Source organism: Manis javanica, chromosome 1 (assembly GCF_040802235.1).
Source record: "Manis javanica isolate MJ-LG chromosome 1, MJ_LKY, whole genome shotgun sequence".
Lineage (NCBI taxonomy): Eukaryota > Metazoa > Chordata > Mammalia > Pholidota > Manidae > Manis > Manis javanica.
Window position 1 is genome coordinate 74727584 of NC_133156.1, and position 12936 is coordinate 74740519.

Here is a 12936-nt window from a genome sequence, read left to right on the forward strand (position 1 = left end):
ATAAGAAGTGGAAAAATCCAACCATTTGCAGCAACATGGATGGAGCTGGAGAGTATTATGCTCAGTGAAATAAGCCAAGCAGAGAAAGAGAAATACCAAATGATTTCACTCATCTGAGGAGTATAGGAACAAAGGAAAAACTGAAGGAACAAAACAGCAGCGGAATTACAGAACCCAAAAATGGACTAACAGGTACCAAAGGGAAAGGAACTGGGGAGGATGGGTGGGCAGGGAGGGATAAGGGGGGAGAAGAAGAAGGGGGGTATTAAGATTAGCATGCATGGGGGGGAGGTAGAAAGGGGAGGGTGGGCTGCACAACACAGAGAGTACAAGTAGTGACTCTACAACATTTTGCTATGCTGATGGACAGTAATCATAATGTGGTTGTTAGGGGGGACGTGATATAGGGGAGAGCATAGTAAACATAGTATTCTTCATGTAGGTATAGATTAAAAATTAAAAAAAAAAAAAAGAAAGAAAGAAAGAAAGAAAAGGGGGATTACTCCTTGATAGGATAAAACTATTGGTAAATCAAAGATCAACGCATGCTTTAAATATCCTTAATGTTGATCACTTAAAGGGTGTCAGATGATCAGCTATGGAGGTACTCTTTTCTGATAATATTCCTTTCTCTTAATAAAAAAAAAAAAAAAAAAAAAGCAGTTACTGTGTGCTGACCTCCAATGAGTTCTGCACAGTGGTATAGAGGGCATGTCAAAGTGTGGGCAAAGGGTCTGTTTGTTTCTATGCAGAAGATCAAGGCCTAGCTTGGATACCCAGAAAATGAACTAAGATATGATATGAGGAGGAGCTTCCGGCATCAGCACTCTCTGGAGGACTTGTGCCAGGGGATGATCATCAAAAAGCCTCCACAGGGATCCGGACGATGCTGCAGTTGTGGCTGCATCCAGCCCACTGTCTCCTGGACTTGCCATAGGAATGAGGAGGGAGATGTCTAGGCTGGCATGTGCATACAGTGAGACAACGAATTTGACCGGATCTGTACTGTTGGAACTCAACCAGGAGTTGGGAGGGGTGCAAGGTGTAGCACTCCAAAATCTTATGACTATAGACTATCTACAGTTAAAAGAACATATGGGATGTGAACAGATCCCAGAAATGGGCTGCTTTAATTTGTCTGATTTCTCTCAGACGGTTCAAGTACAGTTGGACAATATCCATCATATCATAGACAAATTTTCACAAATGCCTAGGGTGCCTAAATGGTTTTCTTGGCTTCACTGGAGATGGATGGTAATTATAGATTTGCTTTGTTTATGTCACCGTATTCCTATTATGTTAATATGTGTGTGCAAATTAGTTAGTAGTTTAAAACCTATACATACTTAAGGTACTCTACAAGAAGATATGTCAAAGAAATAATCAATCCTCCCATGTTTCCTTCCATATGCTACATCTGTAGCTTTTCTTCTTTCTTCCTAATTACAACCCTTAAATAGAATTCGTGCCTCATATCGAATTTACCGAGTATCATAATTCCTCCAGATGGTAAAGATACCTCGAGACAAGTGCTGGGCATAGAAGCCACAGGGCATAAATCTGCAAAGAAGTAAAAAGCTAACCTTTTCAAACAATATGGCTACTCTCTCACTTACCAACTTTACATTTCCCTGTATGGCCCCGGAAGATGACTGGTTAGCCAGAGACGGGTAAGATTCCTCAAGGGAGGAACAACCTAAGACAGGCACAGTCACAGGGGGGCCATCAGGTGAGAATTTGGGGATCAACAGAGGTGAGGCTCAGAACCTCACCCCCCCTGCTTTGAGAGAAATCTTCTGTATCCGTGGATGTTTTGCTGCCCTTGTCTAGCCTGGATTAATACTTAGTCCATAGGCACACACCTGATCATCTACATTTGCCCTCTTACAGCACTAAACTATGTTTTCTACCTTTATCTTGCATCTACCTACCACTTCAGCATTTTATTAAAAATAAAAATAATAATAATAATAAAGGGAGAAATGTGGGATTCACATATAAATCAAGTATAAAAATCAAATGGATATTCATATTTGACCTGATTGTTTATAGTTTATAATGAGTGATCAAAACTGAAAGTTTCTGTGATGAATGCCCTTGTACTGTTCACCATGTAAGAATTTATTCACTATGTAAGAATTCATTCACCATGTAAGAACTTGTTTGTTATGCTTCAGAAGATTGGAGACTGACAAGAATTAGACTTGACATGGATTAATGATTGTACATTGAGCATTGACCCCCCTATACTGAATTTTATTGTTGTTAACAACCATTTGATCAATAAATATGAGAGATGCCCTCTCAAAAAAAAAAATATGAGCATTGCTGCTTATCCTTAAATCTAAGCAAAAGTTAGTATTTCTTACATGATAAGGGAGCTTTTATTTATGTACTATTTAATCCTGCAGTTTAAAAATTTCACCTGACTCAAAGATAGCTAATCTATCCCTTCTCTACTGCCCATTAAAACATCTAAAGAAACTCTGTCAACAAAACTATTATTTGCTAATTCCAACCAGTGTACAAATACTCTCTTTCACACAAGCAAGAAACCTCATTCATCAGAGAAAATTCCAACAGTATGAAGATACTGGGCATAACAATAGAGAGCATGATAATGGTTTCTAGTGCTTGTTTGAATTTAGATACAAACTCTTCTCTGTTATTTAAATGATGTGAACTACTGCGTGAAAGTTTTTATAAAACCAATCTACTGAAAAGAACATTATACTCAAATAAAACCTTGTTATCTGTGTGATCCAGGGTAAGTTATTTAATCTCTTTGGGCCTTAATCTTTTCATTTATAAATCTGTCATAACAACCCCTTACCCAGTTGCAAAATATGCAACTAGTAAGTGAAATCCTGTATATCACTTAGCACAGTTCAATAAATTAATAAATGGCTGGGTTCCTTCACTTCTATTTATTTATTTTCAAATATCTTGATCCTGGAGAGCTTCTTAAACTACATACATGCTGCTGGACCTAGCCCCTCCCCCAGAGCATTCCAAAATTATTTGCAGATTACCTGCACTGGCTAGAATGTTTTTCATTAAGCTTTTGTTTCCTACTGATTGTCTTTCATTGTGAATAGGAACCAAATTCTCACTCCACTGGACAAGTTATACAAATACAGAGAAAATGCGGTTAACCACTGGTTCAACTGGGTATCAATGATGGTATTTTGCCAAGATTGTAATTGCAAATATGTACCTGGTGTTCATCACATTCAATCTTTGGAAACATGTGAAGAAGTATACAAGTATGATTATCAAAAGGACCAGAGAAGGAATCAATTCTGTCTTACCAGGCTAGTAATTCTGTGTTACCACAAACAAAGTGTTTTAGAATTCAGCACGTTACTGCAATAATTAAAAGATTCTTGAAACTAAGAGAAGGCTCAAACTCAATAGCCAAAAGAGGTTAACCTTTTCTTTTTCATCTCTGAATATTCAGAAGGGAGTACATTTTTCTTAGTGATGTGGGCACTTTACGGCTAAAATTAATGGTTAACTAATGGATAGCTTTAAAACTCAAGGGTAAAGTAAGATATCACATGGAAGATAATTTAGTTTTATAATACTGCTAGGGGTAAAAATGATCATTAATTCTAATCACTGAAACTCTATGCAAAATATGCAGGAATTCTTAATTAAAAATTTTATACTAAAAAAGTACATAATGTTTGTTGACCATCAATGTTATGTCAAACCATTAGGCAACATTAACTGGCCTGATCATTAACATCTTAGCTCAGTGGTTCTGGGCTCAGGAACAGAGTCCCTCATAAGAGAGGCAGGGGGCCAAGGGACACTTACAAACTTAGGTAGGAAAAAGGGCAGGAGGAAGAGGGAGGAAGGACTGTAGTCTAAGGAGCTTTAAGCTGAAACTCCCTGACACTGAGATCACTGCTGCAGGCGTTTAAAACAAGATGGCTTTTTAGGGGGTCATTGAAATGACTACTGTTTTCTACCATCTATTATTATGCATTGGCACTTTCATTCCGCCAACAAACTCAGTGTTTTCATACTTTCATTTGATCAAAAGAAAGGAACCAGACCACACATTAGGATAGATTCACGAATTATTTTTCACGAGTACTTTCCAGTCAGTTTTCAAGAGAAGATTTTTGGTGCTGATGTTGGCAGCACAGGTTACCTTAGAGTCCAGATGTTCCTGAAACAGATAGGCCTACAATACCTCAAGAATATTTCTCTCTCCAGTCTTATGGCCCTAAAACCATAATCACAGGTATCAAGTGATTATGCCTACCCTGTAACATCTTTCTTACGCTGTAAGGTAGCATTATGCTGTGGACTTCTCCAACCTCAATATTGCTGTCATTTTATAGGCAGATATTCTGGACCATCAGAGAAACTGCTAATGTTACATACATCAGTATACAGCTCAGTGGCAAGGACACTGGGGAAAAAAGATCAGGATGCAATTTTCAAATGATTAATAGAATTTTCAGAAATTAGTATTTGTCTTTGTAGATCAGAAGTCTAGAACTCAAATGAAAATGTGTTGAGTGACAAGAATGAGTCGATCAGGCCAGCAGGAAGACAGGGCAGTGGGCTTTGTGACAAAGCACAGCCTGCATTCCCCACCTAAGGATCTTCAACCATTTTAAATACATTGTGCACACCTGACAAAAGTTAATCTGAATTCTGATGGAAGAACTCCTTTCTATTCCAGATACATATAAAATTTAACGTAATAAATAAATAAGTACAGAGATAAATAAAGAGATGGTGAATATGTAAGAGAAGTTAAGGATCCTGGAAAAAAATTCTGCCTGCCAGTTTCAATCCCCTGCTGTTCAAGACCAAGCTCTCTCAACTTGATACATCTTTGGAAATAAAATACTATGAGAAGATGAGTGTTTAAAAGCACATGAGACACGTTTTAGATATATTTTAGCATGACAATATTTATATTCCAAGATTTTGAGGATGACCGGCCATAGTAATTGTGTTTCAGAAAAAAAAGGATCTTATTTGCCATGTTGGATATAAACACAATTGCCATTTTCATAAGGAGGAAAGAGGAAAAGCATATGTAACTGAAAAAAAGTATAATTAATTTTATTCTCTGCTACTTTCTCTGGCCATCCTCTTATCACAGGTGATAAACAATCTGCAGGAGACTGAGCTATGGCTTTCTCTGTAGGAACAGGCTTCTTTCTTCTTATGACTGTGTTCTGAACACTTTGGGAGACCCTGAGGTCTGGTCTAGGTCTTTATACTTCAGTCATTTGTGCAAGGGACCTTAATGTATTACTGAGTGCAGAGACTTTACAAAGTGCAGAGAGATGCTTGCACACTAAGCTGGACTCAAATCTCTTATGGCAACTTAGAGTGAAATGGGATTGGTCCAGGTCCTTGCTTAAGCTCCAAAAGTGGGCCATGAACATCAATCAATTCAGTTCATGGGGGACCCTGGGTATGATTCGGAAGTCTGCGCCCCTTTGGATAGCTAGAATTCTCACCAAGATTTCACTGCACTGCAAAGGCTGGAAGACTACTTACAGATAGGCACTGTATAGCCTATCTCACTTCTCAGAGCAATGGCTAGCAAACTGTAACAGGGGTAAGGATTATCTAGAGAGCTTGCTGAACTGTAGATTCCTCAGTGATTCTGACTGTGTAGGTCTGAGGTGGGGCTTGGGAAATCTCCATTTTTATTTAAAGTCCCAGGTGAATTTGACGCAGTTGCTCTCCAGACTTTACACCGCAAAACACTGTCTTAGAGAATTCCAAGAGGGTGCAGCACATCCCCAGGACAAGGACTATGGATTGGCCTGGAATTACCCTTTTGGCCTATATTCTCTATTTGTGGTGGAAGACCTCATTCTTCTCTAAGAGACCCTAACTGTTAAAGTGCAACTCTCAGAAATTAAGGAAGCTTTGCTTAGATGACGGTTATATCCTTCAATCCTTGGGGGTCCCATCTGCAAGACTCACTGGGGAATTCTAGTCAGTGTTACCTTCACTGCTCACAAACGTCTTATCCATTATGATCAGTATGTGCCCTGGGGCCTACAGAACTGAGTAAAATTCTAAGTGGGTTGGCAATATTTAAAAAAGCTTACTAAAGTTAACTTGATTAATCAAAAAAAGCAGACCCAAACCCTCTTTCCAACATATAAGAAATCCTCCCCAAATAAAACTCAATGTTAGTTTTTAAGTGTTGCAAAGGGATCTACAGGAAAAGAAACAAATGTCACCAAAAACAGACCAAGCAGCAGCTTTGTGACCGTGTGTGCCAATCACTCTTTTAAGAGGGGCCCGTGGAAATGACACACGAGTCAACTGGGTTCTGAGGTTCTCCTTGTCCTGCTAAGGATATGTGTCCACCAGGTGACAGCTGCCAAATAAAAAATGAGAAACTAGATTGAGACAAGTGTGTCCTCAGAGATAAATGCCTGGTATTCAGGGGCAGGTTATCTGGCTGCTGGTGAGCTTGTCCACGCTCCTTGCAGCTGGGATTGATGGTGAAGAAACGGGTGATGAGCAGCAGGAATCCTTCACACCCCAAGGTAGCTTGGAAGACTGATAACCCAGACCCAGTCAGCTGTGGGGTTGCAAATTGTGAAGTCCCAGGAGGAAACGGATTTCTTAGGTACAGGGGATAGCTGGTGGAAATCCAGCCTCTCTACAAGGGGCAGTTGTCAAGAATATCTCATCAGAGAACCCTAGAGTTAATCAGAACTTTCAATCCCACATAACAACACAAGGAAAAGTGTGCAGAGGAGACTGTCGTATCTTGACTGGTCACCAAGGGCAAGTATGGAAGGAAGAAATTAAGAATAAATGAGAAGAGCCAATGCTCAGGAAGTCAGACTTGACGAGTCCCACCACTGACAACTGCAACGAGAATAACATCCTAGTTCTTGAAGTGTGTCCATCCTGCCTCAGTATTTGCTCCTTTAACTGGCCTCTTGACTGTGGCTCTCTAAGGGATTCATATCCCCAGTGTGTACTCCCAGAAAGACAGGCTTAATCTCATCCCTCTTCCCTCAGCTCTCCACTGTGCTTTTATAGCACCGTGATAACAGTGCTATTTGGCACCTCTCACACTGTATTTTTGTATTTGATATGTGGACCATATTTCACTTCACCACCATGTCTGGCCCCCTGTAGAAACCTCCTCGCAATCTCCCCCAACAAAAAGGAGAAAAATGTGTTCCCTATTGAGCTTTTCTGATCCCCACAAAAAGGAGAATATAATTTTACCTTTTTTACCTACCTTGTATAATCCTCTGCACTAATGCAACAGTGGCTTTGGGCTCTATTCATATTAGGATAAAACCAATCTTCTCTCTCAATTTAATAAGTATATATTGAATAACTGCCATGTAGAATTACCATGGTAGATACTTTGGGGGTACAAAGATGTGGAGCCTGTCTTCAAGATGCTCACAGTAGAGTAAAAAGCTGGTATTCTAAGAACAGAAGTAACCACAGCCAAATGAGACTTAAGTGTGTGATAACCCGTGCACTCAAGCTCATTCATCGGGAAGTATTTTATGGAGAGCTCTTAAATGTGTCCTGAGAAACAATACAGTGCAGTAGTTAAGAGATGGGGCTCTTACTTTCTTAATCTGTAAAATGGGCATAATAAGAGTATCTACCTCATCACTCTGTTCTCATCATATCATGGAAAGTGCCCAGCATACGCCTAGAAGAACATAGTAATTTTCAGTAAACACAGCTGTGCTGTTGACACTCTGAATACAGATTATGCTGACCTATTCTTTTTCTGGGACCTATTACAGTGACTCTAATAATTTCTTATTATTGCCTCGCTTAGACAGGAGAGCCCAAGGGCAACAATGTCACCTTGCCGGCAGTGGGATTACTCACAGCCTCCACTCACATCTCCCATGTCCAAATACATGGGCTTGCCTAAGTGTCCATGTCTTAAGAGATGTTATAAAGTACCCATGGAACGGAATAACTGTTTTTATAGCTTTTCATAAAAACAGAGTAGCTCAATTGTTCTTCATCAGGGGAAGTAGCACCCAGTTAAAGAGTATTTCAGGATGTGTAAGAGTGCTTTTGGTCATGCTCTGGCACTCAGGGCAAGGAAGACAGTCCTGCCCACCGAAGAACTGTCACTCCAAATGCCAAGAGCACCCTGTTGAGAAACACTGGATAACTGACATGATTAAGTTAAAAGCTATTTACAGAGAGAAAAAAAAATGCGATTGTGAAGACCGCTTATGTTTTCCCAATATGCAGATTATTAATTCAATGTATCAGAAAAACTATAGGACAAAATATGTTCCTCTTATGAGTTCAGATGCACTGGTGCTAAAATATATATTCCAGATTGACAGGGTCTCCAAAATAAGGGCACTGTAAGGTGTAATGAAAGAGAATATACAAAGAGACATATCTAAATGTATGTACACAGGATAACATAGGCTGTGGGTTTTTAATTTAAACAGGATTGACCAATTAGATAGTTCATATTTTGGGAAAAGTAAATAGTTCCACATGAGAAGTAATGATGCCTTAAAGATATAATTGTTGTTATCGGCAACAAATGGGAACACAAATACTTGGCTGACTTTGAAAAGTTAGTTCAAATTAATTCCTCATGTTTTCCTAATGGCTTTCTCTTCTCTTTGGTTTCACTCTTTCAAACTGTTACTTTATGTGATAGCTTCTGCATTTTCACTGTGGGAGAGGAATTATACTAGGGCAATCAGAGATCAAGGAACTGAACTCACCACTAATTCTACATCATCAAATCCTCTCATGATGGGAAATCTTCTTTCAAAGCACATGGACTGAGCCAGAGCCAACATTTATACTTGAATATGCTGCTTCATAAGCACTGTCATGCAGTCTGTGAAGCTCACTTGTTTATAATAGACAAAAGAGTCCTTGCTGTGCACAGGGTGCCCTCTCCACCCTCATGGCTACTGCTCGCCTACCCTTCTCCATCAGTCAGCAGATGTGGCCTTTCCTAGTTGGCCATGATTTTGCTGTCTGTCACTGCTTTGTTTTAACCCTGTACTGTCTCCTAGAATCCAGGCAGTACTCCCTCCCCGCTACATTCCCAGCAACAAATACCTTTTAGACACTGAAAATTCAGCGTGCAAATATCCTTTTAGATACTGAAAAATCTTGCATACTCACAAAAAAAGGCATCAGGAAGAGGCATCCTATAGTTATTCATTAGAAAATAACCTTTTTCCTCTGAAGTTGATGCCACTCCTTAGTGACGGTCCCTGCAATGCAGAGGTTTCTGTCTAGAGAACATCTAATACAGTTAAGAACTTTGCGGAGCTGCTGCTCAAGCATTCCAATCCTGAGACGTACAGGTGGGTTCCTAGATTAGTCACTGGCCACAAGGTCTCTCCCTTTGAGGAAGCTTCCTAAACTCTGCCTCATTTTCTCAAGTTCTAAAACGGCAATAAAGAACTTGCCTCTTGCCCATTTGTAACTGTGTAAGGCTGGAACCCTAACAGTACAGAAGAGATTGTTAAATCTCACTGAAAACACTTCGCATTCTTACACAGAGTACCTTCTGCATTCTTGTATCTTACAAGTACTAAATATTCTTATACAAAGCAGCCCTCAGTGATGTTATCCAATCAGTCTCAGGTTTTGCTCAAGGAAATATAACAGAAACATGTCACAACAGTTGCCACGCCACACCCAGCATGTATCAGGACATGGAAAGGTTAGACAGAGTGAGCTCATTCTCTAAAACAGAGGTCAACACAGTAGTGGGGGCAGGGCTGGGAGAGAAAGGAGGGGAGCAGGGTCTAGGCCTAGAGATAAAAGGGCCAAACCAATGGACACTGCTGGTACTTCTTCAGCATTCTCCCCGGGGCACACAAATCTCTGGTTGTGTAACCCTACTGCAAGTGGGGTCACCAGACACACTGCCACTGTAACACCAGTACCAGTGTCACCGACAAGGAGGAGGGGCCGACAAGTTAACACAATTTAACTTAGAACCCGTTTGGAAAGGAACCTGTCTTCAGGGCTAAGAGGCCTGTCCGAGCTCGGGGAGCCAGGGGCAGGGGCCGGCCCGCGCCCGCGGGCGGCGGGCGGGCTCCTTGCCCGGGAAGCAGACGCAGCCTTGCAGGGAAGCGGCCGAAATCGGTACTCACTCTGCGTCCGGCTCCCGGGCCCAGAGATTTCAGCTGGGAGCTCGGGATGTTTGCATTCCAGGCGCAGCCGCGAGGGCGTCGGGGCGGGACGCACGCAGGCTGCGCCCGCCCTCCCCCAGGGGCGCCGCCCGAGCCCCGGCGCTTAGTGGAGGGAGGAGCCACCTCCGGGCGGCGGGCGGCGGAGAGAGGCCCGACTTCCCGCTTCCCGCTGCCAGTGCTGCAGGCCGCGCCGCGGGCACGGGGCCGGCGGGCGGCAGAGGCCTGCGCCCCTGGGCCGTCACCCTGACTCAACCAAACCGAGGGGCAAGGGTGGGGGCTCTTGCAAATACACACCCCGCAAAATCTCTTTTTAAACTATAAAGCAAATTAATAATGACCACCACCAGGGATTCGCAAATGCATTTCAAACTGTATAATGGATTTTAAAAGAGCAGTTTAACAGAGTCAGAATTCTACCGAATTATTGCACATTACTTATAAATTATTATGACTAAAAACCTCAAAGTAAGTAAGAGTGGATTTTAAGTCATTGGATAAAATAAGAATTCATGAGTCCACACACTGCTGGAAGTGAATGAATACATTAAGTAAACAAGGGAAAGCAAATGAGCTTTCTTATAGAAGAATGCCGACTTAAACAGAGTGAATGATGGAGTTGAGATAAAAGAGGGAGTTTTAAAAGAAATACCGAAAGCCAACTTCTCCCAAAGCCACAAACCAGTCACAACAAAGGCCCGATACCCAGCTTGGGGTTTGAGTGGAAGAGGAGGTGGTGTCAGTCCTTGAGAAACAGAGACGTCAGGTCGAGCTAGTGACACCTGAGCAGTGACTCAGTGCTGCACCCAGCCAGAGCAGACAGACAGCTTTCATGAAAAAGGCGTTGAGCTCACCTGTGCAGTTGTGTACCCCACACCCCAGGGCAGTTAAAGCAAGTGGGATCCCTCTGACTTCCCCTGCAAGGTGCTCCTCACAGCTATCTCATTTCTTCTCACTTTTTCATTTAGTTCTGTTAAATAAAGCTGGTGAAGTAAGAACCCTTTCAACTCTAATTATTTTATAATTCCCTGAGCAGATGATCCTGTCCTTAAAATTCTTCTTGAAGAAATACAACTTTAAAGTTCCTTTTTTTATCATTAGTACTTTCTTTCCTTTTTTACTTTTTAAACTAAATCTCTGCTCATCTAGGTTTCACTGACATTCATTTCTCCTGTGACACAAATACACCAGGTGACTTACTTGGGCCACACCCCAATAAGGATGTGCCCTGGGTCCCAATGCCTGCAAGTGTTAGGCAGCATATCTTCCTCAATGAAGACGAGTATTTCTGTGCTCCTGAGGAGTACAGATGAGTAATTACATGATATGAACTAAATTTTCCAAAGATTCTTATCCTGCAAGAACAGGTAGAAAAGGGGCTCCTTTCCTTAGAGAAGAAGAGGGACATTACTGCTCCCCAATATGCTTTGGCTATCCAGAGGCTCCTCCTGTCTCCCAGGGTGGTCCTGGGGGCATCTGCATCTGAAACACCCAGAGTACCTATTAACCAGGTAAAATCCTGGGCCTTACCCCACCCTGGTGAATCAGAAGGTCTTGGCTTGGAACCTGAGAATATGCATCTTGGTCAGATTCTCTAATCACTGTTGAGATAATCTAAGGTACAGGCAGCCTGAACTACGCACACTGAGCACAACTCAGCATCCTTGCGGCTTATCACGGGGTTGCCAGACCAGAGCAGCAGCAGCAACCGGGAGCTTGTTGAAGTATCAGAATCACAGCCTCAGTCCAGACTTCCTAAATCAGAATCTTCATTTCCATAACGCCACACTGATTCAATATACACATTAAAATATGACAAGTACTGGCTCTGGATATTGTTTCACAAACTTTGGTTATCTGTACATTACCTATACTATTTTTTAATTGGCCATGACTATGTTTATTTAATATATTAAATAATAGATACACTTTAATTTAGCCTGCCTGTCTTAAGCAAAACTGTCCATGAGATCATGAAGTTGAAGTGCTAGTTTACTTTTTTAGAGCATTAAAATACATGCAAAATTATTAAAATAGAAATGCTTGCCTGCTTAACACAGTCATGTCACAAACCACACGTGGTCCAGGGAACTATGAGGTTAGGCTGACCGGAATGCTGAAATAACTGCCACGCACACTCAGTGTGTAACCAGCCCCTCACTCCTATCATGGATGAGAAAAGTAGGCCCCTGAGAGGAGAGCTGTGCTGTCAAGTTAACACAGCTGTTTATGGCAGAACCAGGACCAAAAGCACAAAGTATTTTCTTAAGATGCTTTTTCCTTCACGTATCTTCACCCATCTAGGCGGCAAGAAAAGTTGGTTGTATCTTCTGTTTCAAAGACCCAATGCTGCTGAACAACCTATTACCAGTGATTTTCCTTCCTGTTCAGTTGGGTAATTCTCCAGTTTTCCTTTCTGTAGTGGGTATCTGTCAGTTGGCATCAGGCCACACATTTGAAAACCTTCACTACATGTTGATCATTTCTCACCTAATTAATATGCCCCTTCCCAAAGTAGAATCCAGAACCCTCACAAGCCCAGATGCCTTTACAGCATGACTGTGGCATGTGACCTTCATTGGTCAATCAAGATGTGCCCATACAAGGAGGTGAGCAACATGAAGAGGCCACTACTTACTGGGAAATCTGTGTTATGATATGGAATCAGTCTTCATGACGGGCAGGGGCAGAGTTTCTGGTGTCTGCTTCTAAATGTGATGGGTGCTGAACTGTGGTGGCAACAGCTCCCATGGGTGGCTGT

General features: G+C 41.7%; 1 protein-coding gene across 12 annotated transcripts in view; it reads right to left on the reverse strand.

Annotated features, from left to right (window-relative positions):
• Positions 1 to 12936, reverse strand: part of CAST (calpastatin) — a 130195-nt gene that overhangs the window by 77557 nt on the left and 39702 nt on the right. The window contains exon 1 of one of the 12 annotated variants that reach the window (XM_037012160.2): positions 10140 to 10278. The exons of 10 other annotated variants lie outside the window; for them this stretch is intronic. The gene's annotated coding sequence lies outside the window, so the exon portion shown is untranslated. Of the gene's footprint in view, positions 1 to 10139; positions 10279 to 12936 lie in introns of those variants that run through there. One more of the 12 variants, XM_037012158.2, reaches the window with a different exon arrangement.